Below are 12,712 nucleotides of genomic sequence, written 5' to 3'. Positions count from 1 at the left end.
AAATGTAACTTAGGGCAAAATACGACCAATAAACATTTTAGCAGACACAGACATTCAGAAATTTCACATGGAACTTCTTATCCCAAGAGCACACTCTTCTGAAGATGATTAGTAGATGACAATTATTTCATGAGGGAAAAAGAAAGGGCTGTAGCCTCTTTCCACCCCACTCTGGTCCTATTCATAAAGATTTCTGCTGCTAAATTTTCTCTCATGCCAGTGGGCCCAAGTTGCCCCTCTTTTTGCATTCAGTTTAGACTTTTTGTCCTCATTTTCTTTGAACAGCTCTGCCCCCTGCCTGTGTCTCAGCTTTTATTTCTTCTAGCTGCTCACATTCTTCCCAAATCTCCCTTCTAAATGCTCCATTTGTATCCTACTACTACACTGAAGCGAATGTTCCATAGTAACGTTACCCAACAAGATTTTAATGACTCTAAAAACAGCTTATAGTCAACTAAACTGTACTCCTGCACAACCAGTATTCACCAGGAAACTCCAGAAAAGTTCATTTTAGCTCACTTCCTTTTTGTTTTCCACTTTTATCAACAGAGAAAGATGTGGAATTAAAATTAAATTAATTTTAGTAGCAGATTAAATTCTAATGGAGATGGTTACAAATGTGATCTAGACAAGAGAGCTCTTAACCCATGATGGAGACAGCTTTAACTTCACTAGCTCAGTTGTTAACAGCTGTTTGGTCAAGAGAGCCTAGAGCTGAAAGCAATAAAAATATGTGAATTAAAACATATCCAAAATTCATCTGAGATCCAACATAGTACAGCCTTCATCATCAAGCCAAACAGGTACTGCCATCTAAACTATCTAAGTAAACCCTGGCTCTTACTCCCAATGTTGCTGTAAAAAAACCAAAAAAACCCAAAACAAAACAAACAAACATTAAAAGAAACACAAAACAAAAACAAACCAACAAAAAACCCCAACAAACCAAAACAAAACAAAAAATCAACAAACTTCACCCAAAAACAAAACCTCAGGTGTCAGTTCTATTATGACATGCCAGAGGAAGACCACAAGTATTCAAAAACTTCATTTAGAGCCTAAAGTAAACTCATTACAGTAAGAAAGAGGTTGCAATGCATTTTTAGGGTGTAGTGAGGAACAAATTCGTGTTCCTGTCAATGATTCTTACAATGATCAAAATTAGCTAATACAGCTATAACTTAGCACCCCCAACTGCTCCCAGAAACTGACAAGCATCCTTAACCCTGCCCTGAAGAGAAGTTAACTGAAATGTTGAGAAATGATGTGACATGTTGGAAGTTAGAAAGAAAACTAGAAACAAACTAGGAATCCCTAACCAGTGGGTTATCCTTACAGGTACCTATGTACTTGCATACATCATGGCAGTGACTGCACTACAATACAATGACAACTTTGGATACTGCACCACAGCTCTGTCCTGAGAAAAATATTTAAGATCTGGAACCCATGTTGCAAGCAGGATTTTGACCAGCTGGATTGAATCCAGAGGACCGTTACCAAAAAGATTACAGGGATGGACCACCTCTCCCACAAAGACAGGTTGCAAGAGTTGGAATTGTTCAGCTTGGAGAAGAGAATGTTCCAGGGAGACTTTGTAGTGTCCTAACAGTACCTGAAGAGACCCTACAAGAAGATGAGGACAGACTTTTTACAGGGGCATGTAGTGATAGGATGAGGTGTAAAGGCTTTAATCTGTAAGAGAGTAGATTTTGTTAGACAATAAGAAGACATCAGTTTTGCCCAGAGGGATGTCTCATCCCTGGAAGTGTTCACAGCCAGCCTGGATCTTATTTGAGCAATCTGATCTAGTGGGAGGTGTCCCTGCCTTGCAGGGGGATGAATTTTGAACTTCATGATTTTTAAGGTCCCTTCAAAGCCAAAGCATTCTATGACTTAGCAAGTATACGATCTCTGTACACAGGTTAAAAAAAAATAAGTAAATTAATTAAAGAATAGCTGTCTAAGAAACTAATAAGAAAGGCCTTGAATGGGATCTAGTCCCCTGTAAAAAGGGACAGAAAAAGTTAATTCCAGAATCCAGAAATGCCCAGCACCAGGGAAAAATACTGAGCTTTCTCTTGTCCGGCACAAAGTACAGCATAGCCAAATGTACCGCAAAAGCACAACTGGCTTTAAATCTCATTCAGCAGCAGCTGCTTTCACAGCAGTGAAATGTTTCAGGCTGAGCCTGACTGACTTGGTGGATAAACAACTTGAAGGTGGTGTAGCGCAGAAGGAACCAGCTCATTTAGGAAATGTCATTATCTTAAAAACACACTTTTTCTATACAACTGGAGCAAATTTTTAAGTTTTCAAAAATCGGTCAAGAAGAAGAAAACAAAAACCAGACCTTTATGAAATGCTGGAAATCACAAAACATGGCTTGGCCTTCAAATGTTCTGCCCGTGAGCAAGTACAGTCTGGGCTTTTGCTGGGAACTGGTGTTGGTTCTTACCATCTATATTAGTTTAACACTAGCAAAAGGTGCCAGATTGGTAGCCTCAGGCGCTGAATTCTTTCTGTCCCCAAAGCAGGTACAGCAGGAGGTCAAGCTATCTCTATACCAATGCCTGAACAATTCCTCACATCCAGAAATCTGGTGATAGGAGGATGATGTGGGCTCAATGCTGTATTGGTTTCCTGATGACTCTGCCACGACTGCCCACACGGGGGCCAGTTCCCAGTGCACTGTGTCAGGAGGGTAGGTTCCTAAACTGCAGGGCCTATGAAAGGGAAGTAACAGGAGAGTTATCCTACAAGCATCCTCCAAGACACTTAGAGAAAGAAGGACCAGGGCTTATTTTATTTGCATTATATTTCAGCTGTCTCAAAATGAATGAACACCAGAGAGAGCAACGAGGCCACGGAGAGTCAATGTACTACTGAGTACAAATGAGATTTATATGTTGCTTGAGTCACTCCAACCAATTAGCTACCCACCAGGCTGTTTGGTTTATTGTCCCAACCAAATAAAGATTTAATAAGCAGTCACCTAGATGGGAAGCATGAGACTTGCAGAAAGGAAACTTTTCACTATTCTACATGGAAAACTTGAGCCCAGCCCTGCAACAGCTCTGCACAGCTGATTCCCACTGATGGTACAATGGCTGCAAGCAGAGGCTCTTTAGCATGACAGTCCACGTAGGTGGAAAAATACAAGAAGTACAGGACAATCCTTCATTAAATATTTACCGTGTCAGAAATCTTCCACACATTCCAAATATTGTATGGGAATTAACAAAGCTTTCTTAATTTTTTTTTCTCCAATACTCAATCTTACCCAGGATTTATATCCTCTTTTTCACAGCATGAAAGTACAAAATGCTGTTTTTTCAAAAACCTATCAACTAGGTAAATGTGCTGGGTAGGGAATATATTAAACAATCCAATCTATGTTTGAAAAAGAAATACAGATTCATCACAAAAAGGAAGGATGTTCAAGAGTATCCTGAAAAAACAGCCAGTATTCAAGCCAAAGGACAGGATGAAGTGGGCACAACAGTTTAAAGCTGACATGCAGATTTAACTGACAGTGACAGAAAGAATTGGAAGCTGCCAAATCCTAAGCTACAGGAAGGCTTCTTCAGATACTACATGCACGAAAATTGAAACTAAAAGCACCAATGAAAACATTTTTTAAGCTCCTTCAGATGGGGAAAACCCTAGAAGCAGCGGCAGTGAAATGGAAAACACTTACTTTGGGAAATGACAGGAAAAGCAATGCCTATCAAATATAAGTAAGACTGGAAACAAAGCAAAAAGAAGTCTGAATTTCAGGACTGGACATTCTATGACCTTTCTCGAAAGTCATGGCTGGTATATAAGGCTCTAACAGACTTCGTCAGAACACTTCCTCTTCTGTTAACACTCCTCCTTGCAGGAGAGGTCAGTGCCTTTCATTTACACAGTTTTTGTAAAGCAGTGTCCCAGAGGGTGTGGCCTGGTCCCCTGGGAATAGCATTTGTTAGTTTTGGAGAACCAGCAGAGGGAGCACATTAGCAATCAAACATGGCTTTCTGGTGTTTGTGCCTAAACAATGAGATTTTTTGGTTGGGTTTTTTTGTTGTTGTTTGTTTTTAGTCTCAGCATTCCTCTCTGTCACTAATGTCTGTGACTCACTTAGCTATCAGATTGCTAGGAGTTTAGGAGCCAAAGCCATGGAGAATAACAGGCTCCACATCCACCACACATAAAATGATAGTGGACGTAAGCTTTTTACCAACTTGTCTTTCTTCACTTTCCCCTCATATCAGCTTCCATCTTACCCATTCCTGATATGCTGCCCATGAAACCTTATGTTGCCACATGACCATGGGTCTCTAATTCCTGCACTGTGCCCACTAACTTTCTAGACAGGAAGAAAGGCATATGGATCTCCAGAGAGGAAAGAGAAATCAATAATTAACTTTCACTCAGCTGAAAGGACAACTCTGAAGTCCATAAGGCAACTTTCCCAGTCCTACTTTTGTATCCTCAAGGGACTGATCGCACTCCCAGCTACTGATGATTTTAGAGGCAAGATATTAGAAAGCTTATCTTTTAAAGTAATTGTCATGCTGTATTTACCTCAGAATCAAATGGCACTCTAAAATTGCCTGCATTTTTTTTGCTCTACCACAATCCCAAAATAAATCTCCTATGGAAGCCCATCAATAAGAGGTCATCTGCAGGTATAACTTATAGACTGGCACCACCTCTGTCCCACAGAGGAGTTCCCATTAAGTGCCCTGCAGATAGGTGGAAGCACTGCCCATTCATGTTTCCTCACTGCTTTAGCAAACAATTGTTTTTAACATACCTGTATAAACACCAGGATTATACCAGTGCCAACATTCAGGAAGACCATTCAGGGTTTGGCTCACCCTTGGTACTGTCACTTACATTTGTGCAAACTGGACATAAAATGTGACCTTGGGGGTTGTGTCCACTCCAGAAAAGGACAAGGAAAGGCATATGGCACAAGGAATTGAAGAATGAAGTCCTTAAGACACTGCCAGTGTTTGAATTAGGTAGGACTGGTTTCTGTTAGAACACCTATCTTTCATAAATGATGCTGAAGAACAGTACCTGGAAATAAATAACAAGTACAGTACAGGCTACAAATCTGCCTTCCAAGGGGCTGGGGGTGCTGGTTGTCACTGGTGGGAAAGAGGCCACTTCTTGGCATGAAAAGATTCCAGCCTTTGTGTGGGCATAGCCCATGGCCTTTCTTCCCATAGTGCCACCTAGTGCCAAGGCAGACTGCGGCTCCCTTCTCCAGAAAGGGAACATCTGCCCCATCAGGAACAGGCTGGGACCCTCCACACTCATTTCATCAAAGGCAAACCCCAGCTGTCAAGAGGAAAAGGATTTTATTTTCTTTAAAGACAGCTTTAATGCATTAGCTTGATTTCCCACTCGTGTATATTAACTACTTCAATACATCCAGTCTTCATTGGATGTGATAAAAGCTCAACTTTTTTCTTCTTTCAGACCTCTGGGAGGTGTGGTAACCTACCCTGTGGCACTGGCAGCCCTGGATGGCCCAGGGGCTATGGAAGAAGGAGGTGGCATATGTCCCTGTGCCTCTGGTGACCATTTTACAAGACCTGTCTGCAAACAGTGTTGGTAGCAGTCAAAATGCTGTCATAGTACATGATGGCACTGAAGGATTAACTACAAAAATGTACGGACACATGAAAGACAAAGGCAGTAACCATTATGAAATGCCAGTTTCCTAATCGGATCAGTGCCAACAGAACTAACTTTTAAGTAAATAATAACAAAGAACATAGGTAATATCAAAACAAAAAACCCAAAAGCTTTTACCTCTATTCACTCCTCACTGACAGTTTGATAAAACTGTGAAAACCTGTGCAAGTTAGAGGTCTACAGTTACTACAAAAGTATCTCAAAATTTGGTACGTGATTAAACACTACTCTTTACCAAGAGAAACTTGTATTACTGGAATAGACAGATTATGAAAAATGCAATTTATTTTCCATGGATGATCGTTTGCTAAGTTTCTGAATTTTCTTGGGCCAAGCTAATAAAATCAGTGAAGCCCGTTTCACTTTGATTTGCCATCATTTTCCCTCTGCAGCAGTTTGATCTGCAGACTGCAGAGGGAACAAGCTATTCTTTAAAAACAACTATTTCTAGTGCATTGTTTCATTTAAAAAAAAAAATATATATATAGAAAGGATTTGGATTTTCTACAAGTTTTGCTTAAAAAAAAAAACAACTAAGTAACTTAATTTTCCATTAACATTTATGCATCTCTTTCAGCAGAAGTTCTTCACCATACGGATCCCACTGTAACAAAGTCCTATGAAAAGAGAGAGGAGTGAAACCAACTGAAATCTGTAAGGCCACAGCATGCCATCAATTTCTAAACAGAACTCCTATTCAAATCTTTCTGCTTAGAAGCTCATACGGTCTGCAAAAACGAGCAGGGTTTTCTTAAAATGATTTAAATAACAATTTATCTAAGACTGTAATCTCTCTTGTATGGGATTTGTAAGCCATCCCACAGAATTCTCTAGCAGGGGACGCTGTTCTCTATTTACATCAAAGTTTTATATAAATAATCTTACATTTTTTAAATTTTCTGCAGCTGTTTTCCCTTATGAATAAGCAGGGCCCATAAAGAAAACGTGAAAATAGGAAAACTGTGACTAATATTTATAATAATTATATATCCAACTCAGGAAATTGCTAAAACTGTCTTTATCAAAATCAGTAAGATTGCTATTTTTTTTCTCCTTTAAGAGAAAAGTAAAATCCTCTACCACTAAAATTAATTTCACTTGGTATTTGCTTGCTATTTAGATTTAACTATCTTATATCCCATTTCTGGACCTGCTTATAAAAAAAAAAATTAAAAAAAATTTTAAAAAAAGCACAACACAACAACATACACATACAAAAAAAAAAAAAGAAAGAAAGAAAGAAACAAACAAACAAACAAAAAACCCAACAGCGTTGCTTTTTGTCTCACAGGAGCGAAGGAGGCATATATACACATGCCACTCAGCTCAAAATTACTCTAGCTACAGGGCATGGCAAAGCATGAAATAACTGCTCCAGAGCACTTCCTCATGTGGGTGTGTTAGATAACTGTCTGCTCCAACGCTAAAATAAAGCTCACTCCGACCCAGTCCACATCACCAGCTCTGCCCTGCACAGCTGCCCGGGCTGTGGGCACGGGAACGCACGGGAACCCACGGGAACCCACAGCACCCCACAGCACCCCGCACACTCCACTCTGCCAACTCACTCCTGCCCTCCCGGCCAACAGGCTTGATGCCCTCCGAGTTCCAGCTACAGCATCATATGCTGGATTTAAGTTTACTTAGGCATACTTTACCCTTTGCTGCAGTATCCAGATTGCAAATGGACTTTGTGCTATTGAAAGGGCTAAGATTTTTTTTTTTTTCTGGGATATACATAGAAAATTAAAGTGGAAAAGTTTGAAGATTAAAAACTTTAAGATTAAAAAGTTCTTAGTGACTAATGAAAAATGTTGCTCCTACTCCAACTCCCTTTCTCTGCTTGAATTCTTCCAGCCTGGGGTTTTCATAAAATCAAGTGGTATCTTGTAGACATTTTTAAAGTTTTTCAAAAATGTTAAGATGAAGCTGGGTTTCTACTAAATGGGTGCATAAGAATCCTGAGGACATATCTACGTGCTTTCCTATAAAAAAATATGGGCTGCTGAGGTGTGCACACCTGCACTAATTCAGAAGAAAATGACAGGTGCCTGAAAACCCACCCATCCCACCAGAGTGGCTGCTAACATTTCAGCCACCTCACTCTGGTGTCCACGCCATCCAAAGGCATCAGCACCTTCACCTTTAAGATCCCTACATTTTTGGCATAACTACAGTATGACCAAACCTGAGCCACAAAGCTTGAGATTCAAACTTTAGGTGGGGAGGAAATACTGTGTTACGGTTAACAAGTTGTTTGATTAATTTAGAAGCTGGGGGGAAAAAAAAAAAAAAAAGAGAAAGAAAAAGAAAAAAATAAAAAAGAGGGGGAAAAAAACCCAGGAAGCAATGAATGTGATTCTCAGCTACAAGATGAGCCACCAGTTCTTGGCACACTGATACATAAAACCTTGAAAAGTTTCGCTCGGGTTCTGGAAATAAAGCTGCTAATAAAATGGAGCAAGTAGTTTCTGTAGTTGTAGTGCCAGTGAATAGATCTCCTGCTTTGGATTTCAATTAACTTAGTTTGTTCAGTAAGGAGGCACTTCTGCTGAAACTGGGGAGTTCTAAGTTAAAGGACAGCTAAAAAAAAAAAGCCCCAAATAGCAGCAAAAAACCTGTTGGCAGCAAAAGTTCTCTCTGGCTGTAAAATAATGGATTTTTAATAAACATTTCAAAGGATTTGAAGGTTTTGGAGAATCTCCTAGGCAGTCCCAGGTGGATTGGGAATATTGCATTATAGTTCTTTGTGCTAAGAGGAAGGCCTAATGCATGTTTTTAAGAAGTCCGCCTCTTGCTATTAAATAAATAATTTTCTATTAAAAAAGGTGATTGTTATTGTTGAGAGATCTCCACTGATCAGCGTCCATTTTATATAATTACTTAGGATTCTCCAGAACATTTTATGTAACTCGCTTCCACTATCTCTGGTTTTTTTGGTTTTTGGTTTTTGGGGTTTTTTTTTGGTAAGCTGAGTAGCAGTTTTACTCTGCAACAGAAATGACAGGAGCTCAGATAAAAAGACCATTTCAAATGGATCAATTTAAGCAGTCTTTAGAACCCTTGATAAATCTGGGCTTCAAAAACTCGACAATGCTAAATGGGCTATGAAATGCATCACAAATCCCTCCCCAGAAAAAAAAAAAAAAAAAAAAAAAGAAGAAAAAAAAAGAAGAGGAAAAAAAGAGGAAAAAAAAAATCAATTCAGAGAAAAGCTTCAATGTTTGAAATTAGAAATAAGCAGCATATTTGTGGAATGAAAAAATGGTAAATAAATAGTTACTATTTCTGGACAAAATGGCTCGATAGATTTCATAATTTGCCACCACTGTAAAAAATATCTATTCCCTTCCCCCCCTCCCTTCCCCGGCAGTACACACGGAAACACAAGCATAACCATGCATAAAGTGGGAGGGTGGGGGGCAGCCAAGGATACAAACTCCCTCTTAGAAAGTTTGAATTCTTATTAACCCAGTGATGCCTCCATAACATTACATTAGATCATTATCATAAAAGTTGGAATATAGATCTCCTTGCTTGCTAGTAAAGGAAGCTGGAAAAATACTAATAATGAAAAATAGACATTAAAAATATCCAGGAGGAAAAAGTACACGCACAATAACCAGAATTAACCCCCTCCGCCCCCACACCAAAGCAGACAAACAGCAAAATCCCCCGATAAAATCCTGTCAGGAGTGGAACCTGCTTTCCCTTTTTTTGCTTTTATTTACTGTATGCCAAGCATGGACTTTAAACTTACAGTGTGCATATATATAGAAAACAAAGAATAAGAGTCACCGTTAACCCTGGTCACCGTCATTACAGCTAAAAGTCATTGGCAAATACTAATAAAACCCCATTTAGCTGTAAATAAGGAGAACATGATATATGGACGGACAGATGGAACTGCATAAACAGAAAAGAAAAAGCAGAGAGACCCACAAACATAGGGAGAGGACTGTTTTAGAAGAGTGAAAGATAGTGATTTACTTGGAACTAGTGGTGGAAAACAAATGTATTTGTTTCCTTCATGATTAAAAAAAAAAAAGTAATTAAAGTGAATCATAAGGGGGCACACCCTTAAATAAGTAGAAAGGGGGGAAACATTTGCATGAGGGTAAGGCCTTCTATAGATGTTCCGAATTTTAAGCTAGCAAATAGGTCTGGCAAACTTACATCTCCAAATCAAAAAACGGGGAGGGGAGGGGGGGGGGAGGAGGGGAAGGGGGAGAATAAAGAAGTGCTGGTGGTTTAAGGAGAGCAGAGGCTTTATTCTTTTATTTTTTATAAAAGTTGACTGGCCTACCTTGTTCCCCAGTCCTCAGTTTGTCTCCTCATAGTCGCTGTCTCCCTGGAAGTACAGTGTGAGTGGTAATGACTGCCTGCCTCCCTAATGAGTCCATTTTCCTGCTCTTGATGTTGTGTATACACACACACTGCAACCTACCTTACAAACCACAGAGACGGGAAAGGGAGAGGGAGCGAGAGAGAGCGAGCGAGAGCCAGCGAGAGTGCGAGAGACAGGGAGAGAGAGGGAGAGCGAGGGAGAGAAAGGCGCACACAGACAAAGCCCTCCTACCAGACAGCAGACAACCCTCCTTCCCCGAGCTAGCAAAATACAACTCGGCTAATGCAGCAACAGGTTCAATACCGCCAGGCTGAGGCAGCGTAGAATAGGTATAAGGGGCTGAGCGGGATTGCTGCCAGATAAACAGTTTAGTGCCGGCTGGCTCCACCTTTCTTATTTATGTTGCAGGATGTTGGGAGGGCATTGTTTCAGACGGTCCGTATCATTATCATAAATACATTTTTTCGTGCATATTAGCGTGAAGCGCTGAAACCTATCAGCCATTCTGCTCCGTAACCTTAGAGCTTTAACACATGCAGGGAAGGTGTAAACATATCTCTTTTGACAGGCAGACTACACAAAGCCCACTGATGATTTTAAAGTCATGAGATCTTTCAAGAAAGACGCTCCTGAAGATAGGTTTCCCCAGACAATAGGGGAGCAGGGAAAATTGATCTTGATGAGGAAGAAGTCTTCATAAGAGACTGCTCGGTAAACAATCGGAAAGAGAGGGCTGTTCTCCCCAGCATTCCCTCTCTTCAAAAACATATATTGGGAAGCTTCTACCCCTACAGCTATAATAATGTGCTGTGCTTATGTCTGAACAGGTGCAATGCATATAGTACATGGTGTTACAAGGACAGAAATAAATCTCTCAAGTAAAAAAAAAAAATTCCCAGATGCAAACAGGCCAAGGTTACTTAAAATATAGGTCTAATTTGAAGAACGTTTTCCCCACTCCGTTTTCTTTTTGCTGGGGGAAGGGGGGGCTAGAAGGAAGTGGTAAAGAGGGGGGGGGGAGGGGGCAAAGATGGGAAAATTAATAGGTGTAACAACTTCCTAGATTTTTATTTTTTTTTACAATATTCTGTGGTATCTGAAGAAGATATGTGCTGCTTCTAAAATAATTTTCACTCAGTGTTTTCATCACATGTAAACTTACATTGTCACAAGAATTCTGATGATTTTAATGACAGCTTGAGTCATGTAGAAGTAGCAACAGCAGGAAACCAAGATTTTCTCCTGTATTTCATTTCTGGACAAAGGTTCTCCAAGAACTTTATCGGCAGGGTATTTTTTTTGATAGAAAAACTGAGTCCAAAGGGGAAGAAAAAAAAAAAAAAGTGATAATCCCAAGGTTGTGTTGTAAATCATTGGAAAAACAGTCAAGAACCCAAATCTCCTAATACTTAACACAGAATTTGCCTGGAGTATTTCATACCCACCTAAAAGTTAAGTGTCCTATCTAAGCCGGTTGTGAAGACTCCCTCTATTGTTGGTGGAGAGACAGCATCTCCCAAAAGGAATTATTAATCCCACCTTTGTCTTCACTGAGGAGGGAACATACACAACTAGAGTAGGCTAGGCAGTTAGCTTGTAGTTGGCTAAAATTAAGTAAAATGAATCTCAATTTTGATCTAAAGTTCTATTACAACATCCTACTTCCCAAAATACATTTTTATTATCACATTTATTATTAGGCAATATATGCCTGAATTGTAGTGATCAAAAAGGGACAGCCAGCTGACTAAAAGAGACAGGTAAACTCCCTAGATTCATGGATTTATACCCTCAGGCTGGATGGATATTCATGATTCACATAGTTTTTATAATATTAACCAGCCTGGTGACTGGTGAATTTGATTAGTTCTGTTCACTGGTAGCTGCTACACATTTTTTGTATTTCACCTATAAATATTCTATTTTCATCACAATGTACAGTAAATATGGAAGGACTAAGTAATTTTGTTTCAAAAGGTTTTCTTTAGTATTTTCTTTGAAACCCAGCCCTTCTTACTCTAAGGAAAAATATAAATAGTAAAAAGCTTTATTAGGTGACTTAGTTCAACTCCTGTGATACTTCTACACACCTGGCTTAAGTAGAGGCCACTCTACAGGTTACTCCAAATATATATATTGCAAAATTTTACTCCTATTAAATACTTTCTTCTTTGGGCTTTTTGACCAAATTCACCTTATTGAAGGCTATATGTAAGATTAGGAAAGCAGAAGGAGCATTTGGAGACTTTGCTCCTAACTATAACTCGATATGGCTGTTTACGTACCAATTGACCCCTCACTTGCCTCAGTTTTTCCATCTGTAAAATGGACTCAGCTGTAGCTCCATGAGCAGATGGCACCATAAATATATGAAGTGCTTCTTCTTCCTCTCTCAGCCTGGCATCTCTCAGAGTTTTATCATGGAGAATATTATGGGAAAAATATAAATACTTTATCAAGCAGACCTGTATCAAAGCCAGCTAGCTGATTAAAATCAAAAGATCTTATATCCCTATATTCAGGTCAAATAATATGAATAGTCTCTGAATTTAAAATTTTAAAACCAGACCTGCAGCTAAAATGAGGATATCTGATGCAAGAAGTTCTAAGTACTCTGGAACATTTGACCCCACACTGACATTCATTCTTCAGTCCTATCGACGTTATACA

The 12,712-nt window shown here is 39.5% G+C and overlaps 1 protein-coding gene across 1 annotated transcript in view; it reads right to left on the bottom strand.

Moving 5' to 3' along the window:
• Window positions 1–10,356, bottom strand: part of ZBTB20 (zinc finger and BTB domain containing 20) — a 450,959-nt gene extending 440,603 nt beyond the window's left edge. Inside the window, exon 1 of the mRNA XM_008498352.2 lies at window positions 10,001–10,356. The gene's annotated coding sequence lies outside the window, so the exon portion shown is untranslated. The remainder of the gene's footprint in view (window positions 1–10,000) is intronic.
• Window positions 10,357–12,712: the final 2,356 nt, after the last annotated feature.

Source organism: Calypte anna, chromosome 1, assembly GCF_003957555.1.
Source record: "Calypte anna isolate BGI_N300 chromosome 1, bCalAnn1_v1.p, whole genome shotgun sequence".
Taxonomy (NCBI): domain Eukaryota; kingdom Metazoa; phylum Chordata; class Aves; order Apodiformes; family Trochilidae; genus Calypte; species Calypte anna.
The sequence above is the reverse complement of the archived record's forward strand: the minus strand, read 5'-3'. Positions and strand labels throughout refer to the sequence as shown.